At 39.2% G+C, this 14962-nt stretch overlaps 1 protein-coding gene across 1 annotated transcript in view; it reads left to right on the forward strand.

Annotated features, from left to right (window-relative positions):
- Positions 1 to 14962, forward strand: part of GLIS3 (GLIS family zinc finger 3) — a 520272-nt gene that overhangs the window by 200936 nt on the left and 304374 nt on the right. The window lies entirely within an intron of this gene.

A 14962-nucleotide genomic window follows, 5' to 3' on the forward strand; every position in this document is an offset into this window, starting at 1 on the left:
TGCTGCATACACCCACACGCCTGCACACTGCACCCTCCAAGGTTGTAAGACTAGTTAATGATTTATAGCCAGCATGAAAACACTCAGGGTTACCACAGGAGCTGAGTCTTACTGGATCTCCCTGACTTTAAGGAGAGGGAGTTTGGTGGAAAATGTATAAGGAGAAAGAACCCAGAGGGGACTGTGTCTTTGGTGTTGAAGGAAGCGGGCATGGTGTCTCTTTCTCCCCACTTCCCCCTTTCACAACATCAATCCTGGAACTATCTCTGTTTCTTGGCAGAATTTACTGTTTTTGAATAATATGACTCTTAGATGGTTGCACAAACATTTCACACCTAACAGAAACCCTCAGGGTTTACAAGCAGGACATCACCCTTGGGATCCCAGGGTGGCTTTGCACAATCTCAGACAGCTCGCTTAACTCTTGGAAAAAGAAGAGCATGTGTTTTATATTAGTTTAGATGGACAGGAATATTTCTTTTACAGTTAACAATCTGAGAATTTTAGGTATTCCCTGGATATTGAATATGCTACAGGTCACTTAATGTGTGTAAAAAATATATATCATTTGGAAAAGGAACTTATTTAGATGGTGGTTCCCCCAGCCAGAGTCCCTCCTTTCTGTAGTATGTCTTGATAATAAAGAATCTGGGCCATGTTTACCATGTTTATGCTTGATTATAGATTGGCCAAGTTGTCAGATTCATGTAAAAGCAAACCAAACAGGTGATAGTTGTAAGGCAAGTATTAGAAGCGCTTTTTCACCATCCAGTAGGTATTTTTGAAAGAGTTTTAATAATTTCTGGAGGAATGAAATTGCATTTCTTGTCCTTACATTATGCCCCATGTTATGATTCTTCTTAAGGAAAACTTGAAACTCATACATTGTAAGAATGCCAGGTTATATGACTGAAAAGAATAATTACATTCCAGCCAACAAAACCTTACTCTGTCAGTAAGGTTCTGCATTAAAAATGCCAGAAAGAGACAAGCAATTGAAGGCAATTCCGTTTACTCTGTTTGGAACACACCGGCCTATTGCAGGCAAGGAAGACATTCAGTCTCTGAAGGAAAACAGTCCAGCCTTTTAGTTCTGACTAATCCTGGCTGAAAATAGTTTGCTGGATTTGGCTTTACTGAAATAAACATATAGGCTTGAATTATCCAAAAAAATATTTTTTTTGCATTGCAAAATTAATTTTTGTGCAAAAGGATTTCCCTATTTTCCCACTATCCCCAGATTTTGAAAAGGCGTATAACTTTATAAAGTTGACTTTTGCTAAAGTGCATGATGACTATTAAAAATAGAAATACTTCAGTGAAAGAATAAATACTTCAGCGAAAGAATAAATACTTCAGTGAAAGAATAAGGTGAATGTTTGCAGGCGTCTGCATAGCTTTTCATGGTATTATTCAAGATGGGTATGGGAGGTGATTTTTCTCTTTCCCCTGGTCTGCCTACTCCCCATTTCTAGATGGAATCTTTGCAAAATTTAGATTGCTAGGTTTAATAACATATCAAATCTAGACCCACAAAGCATTAAATCACATGTTATAGTGCAAATGTATTGTACAAAACAGGGTTTCCTAGGGGCTGACTAATGCTGCAGTTCTTGCCTTGGGACTGTATATTTTTAGCAGGAATATAAGACGTACATATCATGAGCATCGTGTCTTGTGAAAACTGTTATGTTGCTGCCTGTCATCTGCTTGATTTGTAGGGTTGTAGCTAACTGGCAGCAAATAATTTTGCCCTGAAAGTTGAGCAGCCTCTCAAGTTGTAGCCCGTGGAGAGAAGACGTTGTGCTTAATGTGGATGCGCATCTGAAAAAGAGGCATTCTTCTGCCTCTTGCAAAACCAGTCTTTACACTCTTGGAATCCAGACACAGAACTCTTAAAACTGAACAGTTTCACCTCTCACTTTTTTAGAAACTGATGGTCGTTGATTCAAAGCTCAAGATCCTTGCCAAGTAAAATGACCACATTCTTCTTTTGGAGACATGAAGTGATCTTTGGGTTTTTGTGGCTGTGTCACATGCTGCAAAGGCTAGGAGCAGTTTAAATTATAAGACCCTGTCCACTTTTGTTTTACGTATGTTTAACTGCTGTTAATTTTCTGTGGACCATAGTTGGAGTTAGTCATCCTTTTCACTCACTTAGCTTATTGACCCAAGAAAGATGTGATGACCCAATTGTGTTTGGTGACCATGACTACAGGCAGCACAATGAGCTTCTGGAAGTCATGTGAAAAGGAGGATGTGTGAAAGAGCTATTCAGTGACAGCCTGCTTACAGTAAGAGGCTACCACTGGTGTCCTCCCTTGATGCCAAATTCCATCTCATGCATGGGAGAACACATTCTCAGAGTCTCTGACTGTAACTCCTCAGCCTTACCCAGAACTCTGGGATTCAGATCTCTCAGGACTTTAGGTGGCAGAACTGGGGGAGGATTGTTAATTTATTATTTGGTTAAACTTACTGGAAGGAGAGAATGGTTTCTTTTCCCTTTCCCACCCAAACAACTCCACCCTTCTGTAGATCTCATTCTTACTACTTCTGTGGAGAGCCAAACCAGCTGCTCTTTTCCCGCTCTTGGCCTTGATTACAGAGATATTCCCAGCCATCGGCAAAGGCCTTGAGAAGTAAAGGCCTCAGCAGGCAGACAGACGGACCTCAGTTAAATCAGAAACTGGAATATGGCAATATTATATTAAAAACACCTGAGTCCATTCACTTCTGTCTACTAATAAAGCGATTTATAGGTGCCAGATCATTCTATTTAGACCTTCCTGAGCTTAGACCAACCTCAACATTGATGAATCTCAGAATTATCAGAACTTTTGAACATTCCCAGGTATAACTTTGCTGAATTCTATTATGTTTTTCTGAGATGATAAGGTTTCAACTTCTCAAGTCAGAGCAAGTAATGGAGCCTTATAATTAGTTTCTTTCCCAACCCCGTGTTTCATGTTCCTAAAAGATGTAAAGAATAACCCCCAAACTATAGATGTACACTAACCATCCCTAACAGTAGCCATAGTAAGTGTTCCACTGAGTGCACACTGAGAATATTTTTACCGTAGTAGGTCTTTTTGCCATTAAGTTGAAGAGTATGCAACACCTCAGTAGCGTTCCCAGGAAGGTGTCCTCTGAATGAGATCAGACACACTTCTCATGAGAAAGCCTATCTGATCAGGGCAGAGTGAGCAGAGGGACAGGGTTCTGTTGCCAGGATCAGAAACACTGATCCTGGCCTTTGTGCACAAAAGAAAGCAGTTGGGCTGGGAGGTTAGGGAGTGTTAATGAGGGAATTAGGGGGAATGTGGGTCGCCACTTAAATTTTGCTTATTTTTCCTGGATGAATTTTATCCAATAGCAAAAAGGAATTTTGTAAAACTTTTACCCACCCACAGATTTTCACAAAAATGTCACTGACCAAAGACAGCTTTGAATCTTGTATGAATTGACTCATTTCTCCACAGACATTTTGCCTGGCAAAATGCAAAGTATTTGCTTTGGCTTGACTATTGGGCCGTTTGCTTTTTAAATAACATTGGATTATGGAATACAAGAAAATAAATACAGAGCTGGGGCCATGTCCCCATTCCTCTTTTATGGCCTGATTTATGGGTTATGGGCCAGCCTTAGCCATGTAAGACATTTCTTGAGGAAAAGTAAATTCATTGTAAAATACGGAAGAAGGCTTTTTTTTTTCCACACCCTTTATTTTATTATTTTGATAAGACTTGGCATTGATGTGGTGACCACAATTACCTGACTAGAAGGGACCTCAGGAAAATATCTAGGCATAATTATTAATTATCACTCCACAATCTTCATATTGGCAACAATTAATAAATTCTCGGGCTTCCGTGGTGGCGCAGTGGTTGAGAGTCCGCCTGCCGATGCAGGGGACACGGGTTCGTGCCCCAGTCTGGGAAGATCCCACATGCCGTGGAGCGGCTAGGCCTGTGAGCCATGGCCGCTGAGCCTGCGCGTCCGGAGCATGTGCTCCGCAACGGGAGAGGCCACAACAGTGAGAGGCCCGCGTACCACAAAAAAAAAATAAATAAATTCTCATAATGTCAAGTATTGGAGGGTATGGAGAAGGGAATGTTTTAACATTGTTAGTGAGAGTAAACTAGTGTAACCACTTGGAAAAATTTTTGAGAATATCTAGCAAACGTGAAGATGAGCATATCCAACAAAACCATGTCTAAGTGTCTATCCTAGAGCAACTCTTGGTGGCAGGAAGACATGCCTTTGTTTTTTGTTATAAATTTATTTATTTTTGGCTGCGTTGGGTCTTCATTTGCTGCAAGCGGGGGCTACTCTTTGTTGCATCACGCAGGCTTCTCATTGTGGTGGCTTCTCTTGTTGTGGAGCACGGGCTCTAGGTATGCGGGCTTCAGTAGTGGCACCCGGGCTCAGTAGTTGTGACTTGTGGACTCTAGAGCCCAGACTCAGTAGTTGTGGCACATGGGTTTAGCTGCTCCGCAGCATGTGGGATCTTCCCGAACCAGGGCTCAAACCCATGTCCCCGGCATTGGGAGGCGGATTCTTAACCACTGCGCCACCAGGGAAGTCCCCATGCCTCTGTTTTTTAAAAAAAGTATAAATAACCTATCTGTCCATAGGTAAGGTGAGTCAACAAACTGTGGTTTATTCCTAATGAAATAATAAAGGAATTTAAAATTAAGAAGCTATATATAAATCGATATATCTATAGATTGATAGATAACAACATGGATAAATAGATAACAATGTTGAATGAAACAATTACATGCAAAAGGGTATATACAGTGTAATATAATTTATGTATATTTAAACACATGCTAAGCAGCATTATACAGTTGTTGTAGATACATAATTACTTGGTTAAACAATAAAATCATGTAGGCAGGATAACCTTAGGATAGTGGATACTTCTAGAGATGAAAGAAATAGGAAGACACGGGATGTATCTTTTATCCAAAGAGGGAGAGAAATGAAACAAATATGGCAGAATATTAAAATGTTTGGTGGTGGCAATACAGCTGTCATAGGTATCTTATAATATTTTCTATGCTTTGCTGCCTGTTTGAAATATTTTATAACTGTAAATATATATTTTTATCTAAAAAGAAAAGAAAAGAAAATCAATGAGTATAATACTCTAAACTCCCTTCCACACATACCAGTTTTTCAGAGAGGTGAAAAAAGCCTAGGGAAATTAAGCGATTTTTCTAAGACTAGAAAGTTGTTTGGCCATTGCCTACTTACTCCAAGGAGGTGGTTTTCCACTTTGGCTGACATTGGAATTGCCTGAAAAGATTTATAAAATACCCATACCTGGGTCCTACCCCCAGAGTCTGTGATGTAATTGGTGGGGTGTGTAGCCTTCCAGGTGATTCTAAAGTGCAAAAGGGTGAGAACTAGTGCTCTAAAAGCTTCCACATTCTGACACTAAACTCTAGAGAGATGAAAGCCTACCTTGTCATTTTAGTTAAGGCGTAGGGAGGCACTGTTTAGTAGCAAGTACATTTTCATTATCATCGGTGTCCTGACAATGATTAGGATAATTTCGTGTTCCCTTGGAATAAAATTCCAGACAAGGGATAAGAAGATAACAGAGCAGCGCTGGTCGTGGCAGAAGGCTTTCAACTGAGTGTCCATTTCATATGCAGAGTATTCTCTCTCTACAATTAATAGTCAGTTAAAGGTTGGGATGAATCTGTGCTGAGTAATGAATGTCATTGCCACCTCCTTGCCTCTTGAGTTAAAAGTGGAACTGACAAATCTGTCACATTGCTCCCATTTTTAAAGGTAAAATAGAGTCTTTCCCCTAACAGCTACAATGCAGCCTTTCTGCTTTTAATATAAAATGATCTTCAAAACATTTTTGCTACTATGGATGTTTCTGAAGAGTTGGTAAATTGCTAAAATATTGAATTTTCCCTTTTATCAAATCTGCCTGATGTGATTAAATAAATAAAATTAACATTAATATCCTCTTTGTCTCTTGAGGCTGAAACACCACCAGTGAAACATCTGGTAAAGATCAGAGAGAGCGTAGCTTCCAAATTGTATCCCACAAGGCATCAGTCTGTCAAGTATTTAATGCAAACTCAGTGATTTAAAAAAGATACAACTAAATCACAAGATTTTTTCCCATTGATTTTACATAAGAAAGAGATGCCACCATATTTATCTGTGTATAGACATATCCAACATAGTGTAGACATATATGTGTCACTATAAATTACAAACCCGTTAGTATAGGTAAAAACAAAACCACAGAAATTCTCATCAGATGGAGCATTGGCCACAGTTTATAAGGCGTCTGTCAAATTGGATTTTACATCCCAAAACACAGTTTAGAAACCTTCCATTTGGTAGTGGTTTAATTTTATTTCCCTTTAGAAGGCATTTAATCCACTTTACCTGAGGAACTGGCCTTTCATGAACTTTGTCTTGAAAATAAATTCATAGCAGATTTGGGCAAACGTTTCATAGCAAATCGTGGTTTATGTTTCTTTGCCCGGCACTTCTAGGATTAATGAAAAACAATAGATAATGAGAGAAACTTTAAGAGGCTGAATACTTGAGACTTTATCCTCATTAAGCAAAATCATTAACTACATGACAGTTAATGTTCCTTTTAGTTCATATTTGTTTTGTGGTTTTTCTCTAATTTCACGCCCTGAAATAATGTTTTTAAAATTACAAAAAACTGTGGTAATCTTTTCCTAAAAGATCTGATTAAGGGGATATATTTTAGATCTCCTGAGGTTTGTTCATATGTAGATTTTATTTTATTTATTTTTATTTTTTTATCTTTATTGGAATATAATTGCTTTACAATGGTGTGTTAGTTTCTACTGTATAACAAAGTGAATCAGCTATATGTATACATATATCCCCATACCCCCTCCCTCTTGCGTCTCCCTTGCACCCTCCCAAGCTGATCAAAGCACCGAGCTGATCTCGCTGTGCAATGCAGCTGCTTCCCACTAGCTATCTATTTTACATTTGGTAGTGTATATATGTCCATGCCACTCTCTCACTTCGTCCCAGCTTACCCTTCCCCCTCCCCATGTCCTCAAGTCCATTCTCTACGTCTACGTCTACGTCTTTATTTCTGTCCTGCCCCTAGTAGTTTCATCAGAACCTTTTTTTTATAGATTCCATATATACATATATATATATATATATATATATATATATATATGTTAGCATACGGTATTTGTTTTTCTCTTTCTGACTTACTTCACTCTGTATGACCGTCTCTAGGTCCATCCACCTCACTACAAGTAACTCAATTTTGTTTCTTTTTATGGCTAATATTCCATTGTATATATATATATACCACATCTTCTTTATCCATTCATCTGTTGATGAACACTTAGGTTGCTTCCATGTCCTGGCTACTGTAAATAGTGCTGTAAGGAACATTGTGGTACATGACTTTTTTTGAATTATGGCTTTTTCAGGGTATATGCCCAGTAGTGGGATTGCTGGGTCATATGGTAGTTCTATCTTTAGTTTTTTAAGGAATCTCCATACTGTTCTCCATAGTGACTGTGTCAATTTCTATTCCCACCAACAGTGCAAGAGGGTTTCCTTTTCTCCACACCCTCTCCAGCATTTATTGTTTGTAGATTTTTTGATGATGGCCATTCTGACTGGTGTGAGGTGATGCCTCATTGTAGTTTTGATTTGCATTTCTCTAATAATTAGTGATGTTGAGCATCCTTCATATGTAGATTTTAAAATGTATTTTTCTTAGTTCATTCTCCATCAGTGTGGAAAATTAGTTTGGTGATTTATTAGAAATGTCTTTTGTGACCTTTGGAATATTTCTTGATTACGTTTGCTCTGAGTGGTCGTGTTGACATCTTTGAGTCCAAATGGAATTCAAGTATGTAGAGTGAAAGACCACATTTATTTTTCCATAAAAGAGGTAGTCTGATTCTCTTTGATCTTTCAGAAGTGTTTTCTTCAAGCTCTGGGTAGAATGATGTGGAAAAGAGATTTTTTTTTTTTCTGGGCAGATTTATTAGTTTCTACTGTAATTACTGAGTCAGGGCCTCTGGACTATCAATAAGACAATGAATGTTGTAACCCTGGGTGGTGGATGTGTGGCTGGCAAACACACAACCTGGGTGGGCAGGCTCGATTTCCCCTTGGCTTGAACTGTGGGCAGCCTCAACCAGAGGGGAGATTGGTTGGTTTAGTGGGTGTCATCGCTCATATGGAGGTTGGTGTAGATAGGAATTTGATGAGAAAATGGAATGAAACCTGTGTGTTCTTATTTTGCAGCACAGTATTTATTTTTATTTTCTTGGTCCATGGATGCTGGATTTGAGTACAGAGAATAACTAATAATTTTGAATTTTGAAGACTTTAAAAAATAGTTAATTTGAAAAGTAACTGAGAAACTGGAAAATGAGATGACCTAGTTCTGGGCAGGCAGGGGCAATGTGCATGAGTAATTACACCATGCTCCAAACTTAAGGTGAGCGTATAGTTTATTGTTCAAATTGGTACAATTTTGAGAGTGAAAGGGGTTCTCTTTTCCTGGAATATCTGTGCAAAACAGGCTTGTCCTAGAAAAACCAGGATGTATAGTTGTCCTGCCCAAATAGTATATGCAGGGACTTCCCTGGCGGTCCAGCGGTTAAGACACCGTGCTTCCACTGCAGGGACCATGGGTTTGATCCCTGGTCGGGGAACTAAGGTCCCTCATGCTGCGTGGTGTGGCCAAAAAAATAGAAAAAAACAGAAAAAACCAAACAGTATTTGCACTGATGTGTCCAACCAATCAATGCATGCTCATTCATTTATTTGATCACTGAGTACAAGCCATGTGCCATGCCCTGTCCTGGAAGCTGGGGGTGAGTAGGTATGGAAATAAATGGGACATTCTTTTGAAGAGATCACAGTCTTCTAGCAGTGACAGCTGTGAAAATAGTTATTTACACAGTAGTGAAACAAGGGCTGTGATATAGGTCTGTGCAGATTGTTTTAATGGGAAAACAGGGGAAGAAGCTTCCAGCTCTGTAGAGTCTTAGAGGAGACGACTGCATCTTGAAAGAAGACAGTGATTCTTGCAGAGAAAAGGAAGGAAGCCATTCAAATGGATCACCACAATATGTGATAACACAGGGGTGTGAAAGAGTCCAGGAAAGAAACAGTTCCTAGGTAGTTCGATGGTCCAAGACTAGGTAGGAGTGTGAAGGGAGGCTGGAAATTCACCTTGGGCCAATAACAAAGGACTTTTGCTATCAAACAGGGATAATATTTTGAAAATTAGAAAGAATTACACACCTAGTTAATACAAATGCAAATTCAGTTAAAACAAAAAAAGTCTTAGGAGGCAGCATTATGAAGGAAGTAAGCACAGTGCTTTAGTGCATGTGAAATGAAACTCTGATGTCCCCCAAACCATCTCATTGTCTCTTAAAGTTTATAGTTTCATTCTTCATTGAAATGTATCTCTTGACAGCTATAATATGAAGCACAAATTTTTCTTATGCCAAATGATAAGAAACACATAAATGGAGTGTTTATCTCCACATAAATGGAGACAAACGTAAAAGTATTTTCTGTGGTGGGCTTTAAAGAAAATTAAAAACCCGAGGAAGACTAGGGACCAAAGGCTATTTGAGCAGTTATGTGGAATGACTAAGAAGTGAACAGAGGCTGCATACATTATCCTGTGTATGAGTAGCCTTCTATTAGTTAAATATTTCCTTTTATAATCCGTAAAGTAGTGAAGTACTGTTAAGCAAAGGTTGGACTGGTACTCGTCATGTTGAGCTTGTCAGCCCTTTCCAGACTTCCTCCCACCCTCTGACTGCTAAGATTTACTGTGGAATTTTTTTCTTCTCAGACTGAATTAATACAGAGCAGAGCTAAATGTTTGAGATGGTTAGAGGAGTGCACATTAAGTAAATTCTCATCAAGATGGCACCCATTCCTGCTGATTCAATCTGGAGCACCTTAGGGCCTCATGCCTCTTTAGACAGGGGAAGGCAGAGTGAAAGCAGAGACTGGCCTTTTGTTACTTGAGCTTCCTGCTCTAGAGCGCTCACCTCACCTGGGGCTTGAACCTCCCAATGTTGGGCCATTTGCCTGTGTGACCAGAGAGCACAGCCTGGAGCCAACATCAGTAGACTTAGGTGTTCAGAGTGCTCCAGATAAGGCATCTGACCAGTCTTGTCCTTAAAATTTACGAGGCAGCATCTCAGGCTTGTATTTATAGAACAATTTCTTTTTTGTGTTTTCCCATGCTTATTTGAAAATGCTTTAAGTTTTAAGCTGGGAAAGCTCATCCTTTGATTAGAAATATTGCTACAAGTAAACTCTTCCTCTTCTGCCACTTCCATCTCCCATTCCCAGTCAGTTTCTAGCGTGAAACCACCAAATGGTGCTTTGTTAGCCAAGAGAATGGATTTGGAGGTGGAAGAGCAGTTGTAATGAAGGGAAAATGGGGGATCCCACCTTAAAAAAATTCTGAAATGGAAATTTGTCTTCCATTACATTTGTGGTGACTCTTATTGTCTCCTTCCCTCAGAATTTCCATGCTGCCTTAGGGCCCATGCTTTTGCTCCTTATTTTTTCCCCGCCGTCTATTCAAGGCTTGCTTTTGGGAAAAAAGTTCAGCAAAGATAAAATTCATACATATAAATAAATGGTGAATGACTGAGAAAAGATTCAGTGCACTGGCCTTCCCAGGGGTAGTTGCTATTTTCACTAGGAAGAAAGTGTTAAACCTCTCCCTTAGACAGAAACTAGTTTAGGGAAATGAAAAGGGAAAGAAAATAATGGTCTTACAAATTCTGAGCTACTAGATTGCTTTAATCTTCACCATAGCCCTCAGAGTGAAGTAATTTGTGGAGCTTGAGATTCACATTCTCTTCTTTATAACTACATATTCCAACATCATTATTCATCTTTGAGTCCTACCCATGGCACCTGGCTCAATGATTAGAATAACGTATAGTATCTCTCAAATATATATACATACATCTCTATCTTTTTACTAACCAATCAACTGATCTATCTATATCTGTGTATATGTATATGTGTGTATGTGTATATATATATATATATATATGTATGTATGTATATATATATATATATATACACACACACACACACACACACATATGTGTGTGTATACATATATTCTTGGAGTCAGGATGGGTACATGGAGGTTATTATTATTCTATTGTTTCTACTTGTGAGAAGATTTGAAATTTTCCATAATAAAATGTTAAAAATAAGCAAATAAAGTTTTTGAGTTAACTTTTAGGAAGCAAAAGGACAGTTCGTTCATTCCCTCCAACACCTCAGAAAATGTTGCCAGCCATTTTTTTCCTTGGGTATCCTGTGTTCTGATCTGAAAGCAAATTAATTTTTTCCATTGCTCTTAAAGGTCTCTGAAATAATTTTGCTTAAAAATGAGATGAGAGATACTCTTAAGCAATAACATGATATTTGAAAAGGCAAACGATAACAAGGAAGCGTTATTGGAGTATGTTAAGATAATCTGACTTCTGTAATAGACAGCCCCAAATCTCAGTGGCTTGGTACAATAAAGGTTTGTTTCTTATTCATGTTGTAATACAGCTTGCTCCTTGTGATTGTACAGTGGCTCAGGAACCTTCAATCTAATAGCTCTGCAATCTGAGTCTAGGGTGAAAGAGCATGTTGAGGATTGTGCAGAAGGTTTGGAAGCTGGATCTGCAAATGACACGCTTCACTTCTTCCTGCATCCCATTGGCCCGAACTTAATCACATGACCCCAGCTAACTGCAAGGGGGGTTGGGAAATGTGGTCTTTATGTGTGCACAAGAGGACATTAAACACAGAATATTGTATCGTCAGCAAGCAACTAGACGTCCCTCTCCTGCTTCACCCCTGACCTATCCTGGTTCTCTGTATCCCCTTGAAAAGAAGAAACATTCAAATCTTGATCTTTGAGTTTTTCTTGAGTGGCCACCCTATATCATCAAAGTGGTTTTGTAAAAGACCATTTCTTTTTTCTTATCAGTGCTGGCTTCTATAACTTGCTTTTCAACTTACTAAATCTTTCCCAGCCCAACCATTTTTTTCTTATTTACTCTCCAAGGATTCCATTGCCATACAGTCACCACTGTTGGGAAAACTCTTGTTATCTCAAGTGAATTACTCAGTTTTTCCCACCTTGTCCAAATTACATGTTCTTGGTGCATAATTCCCCACTGCTCATCATCTTTCTAAGTCATGAGGATGTGTGATGTCTTCATGTCCCACAGGCACTCACCCTTGAGGGAGATCTGCTCATTATCAAGGGCAAGGTCATAAATGAATCACAGAGAGATACACCATCGTGAACAGAAATGTGGTGTGAAGGGCTATTTTACTAAGACCCTGAAACACAATATTCCCCATCTGTTCATAAAGTAACTTATTTGATACACACAGTGTGGTCATAAGTGCTCTTCTGTTCTCTGAATGCTTGCTTTTGGTCATGAACTGGCACACACAAAAGGAAAAAATGACAGTGTGCCTCTATGGACACTTTTGGTCCGTTTCCATAAATATATTCAAACAAAATGAAATTGCCTGGCTCTATATAATATGTCCTTTAGTGTGTTTAAGCTTGCAAAATTACCCCCAAGGATGACAAATTGTAAACATCATGCAATACCACAGCCGTGGTTCAAGGCCTGTCTCAGTGTTCTGCCGACATTCACCCTTCCTAGAAACGTTTAAAGTGTTTTAGGAAAACGAAGCTAGGCAAACAAGCTTATCAGGAACGACAATAAAAAAATCATTGATTCTAATTAGGAGGCGTCACATATACAGAAACAAAGCTGCTTTTGTGTAGTGGAAAGTCTATCTGTTCTCTGAAACACGTGGAGTGTTTTCAAGTCACTTTAGATAATGAAGCTGACAAAGTTTCAGGGCCCTGACCTTTTGGCCCATCTCAAGCAATGCAGCTGCACTTGTCAAAACTTGTTGAAGGTGTTGGTGGGAGGTGTGCTGGGATACAAGTTGTTATAAAGGTGACAGTGAGACAGATGCTATTTTTTCTGAAAGCCCCAAACTACATGATAAATTGAGGTGCGGACTATTTAGGTTCTTGAGGCAAGGACTGAGTTTATAGCAGTTACCTCTAGTTGTTCCTGTAGCAAGTACTTCCCCCAGCAGCCCAGTGCATTGACCCACCACTGGTGAGGACTCCAGCGACTCCGGCTGTCGGTCAGCCTGCTCCTGCTCCTTCGTGTGTCCTGGGGAGATCAGCTTTAGATTGTAACCCTGGTTTTGTTCCATGCTCATGGAATGGGGTCTTTATGGTGGAACCAGGCAAAAAGGAGCTGTATAATCTGAGCAAATAATGGAGAAATCACTCTAATTGCTTTACTCCATTGAGGTAGTAAATCAGAATCCACAGCTGTGTCACTGTCACTTCTCTTGAATTCAGAACTTCAGAAAAATGAATTTCACTAGGCCACAGGGTCAGGAACATAGATCATAGTAAATCAATGGACAGTTTAGTTCAATATTAAGAGTACATATTGACCATTTGCAGTGTCAATGATTTATTCTCAAGGAGGAGTTTCAAAGAAGACGTTTCTAGTTGCTTGATTGTACATTTCCTCGGAAGACTGGCTTGCTAATCACCATCAGTGAGTAATAGGGGTTGCTCCACCCTGAAAAATAAAGCCCGTTGTGTTCTGAAGGAATGATACTGCCAAGTGTCTTGACAGGCTCCTGCTGCACTTGTCAAACAGCTGTGCCTGGGTGTGAAATTTTGAAGTTGGATTCTCACTTAGCCAAGATTAGAATAGGTTTAATTGAAGGTGTCTGAAACGGGGGACAATTTAAAATTCTTAAACACAGAATTCACGCATTTCTAAAAAACATTGTACTGATCATTTCTAAATTATTTGGTTTCCGCCTTCATTTTTACTAACATAGATATTATATAAAATTCAAATGATCATAATATAAAAGAAAATTATCTTAATATGGAAAATGTTGTAAAGTTATTTGTATAATTTTTTTTCACTTAAAGATCTTTAAATATTTGGTTTATGTTTACATTTTAATACTGAGTCATTCCTCTATTTGCAGGTGTGCGTGCTCTCTGTGGTCTCTAAAAGTGATCCGCAGGTGTAAGACAAAAAGGTCTCTGATGACTATCTCTATTTCACTCATTCAACTATTGAGCAATTGAGCAACTATTTCATAACAACCACTCTTCTAGGCCCTGGGGATAAGCAGTGAAGAGATCAGACCCCAAACTCCCTGTCCTCTTGGAGCTCTAGAGGGAAGGATAGTAAATAATGCAGATGCTTGGGGGAAGAAGGTTTCAGACAGGGAGAACAGCAAGTGTAAAGGCCTTGAGGCAGTAGTGTTGGCCTGGTTTGTTCTAGAAACATCAAGGAGTCCAGGGTGGCTGGAGTAGAGTGAACAAGGGTGAAAGAGAAGAGGAATTCAGGGAAAAAATGTTTAGGGTCTAGATTGTTTAGGGCTGGTAGTCCGTGAAAGGATAGTTTTGAGTAGAGGGATGATATGATTTATATTATGTTTTTGTATAATTGTTGAATGCTGTATGGAGTGTACATTGAAGAGGAACTAGGAATAGAAGCAGGAAGACCAAGCCTCCGTAACTGGGATCATTGCAGTAACCTTCTCTCTGGTCTTCCTGCTCATGTCCAGAGGTAGAAGTTAGGATAATCAATTGAGTTCTGGCTATATAAACATAGCCAGAACTCAGTTGACAGAATTTCTCAATGGATTGGATATGGGATGTGGGAGACAGAAGTGTCAGCTGTGACCCCAGGGTTTGGAGTCTGGGAGGATGGGAGTTACCTTTAACTGACTGTGGGAGGTTTGGGGAGAAAACAGAGAGTTTGGTTTTATTTTTTAAATTTTATTTATTTGACTTATTTATTTTTGGCTGCACTGGGTCTTTGTTGCTGTG

This window comes from Stenella coeruleoalba (assembly GCF_951394435.1).
Source record: "Stenella coeruleoalba genome assembly, chromosome: 7".
Classification (NCBI taxonomy): Eukaryota; Metazoa; Chordata; class Mammalia; order Artiodactyla; family Delphinidae; genus Stenella; species Stenella coeruleoalba.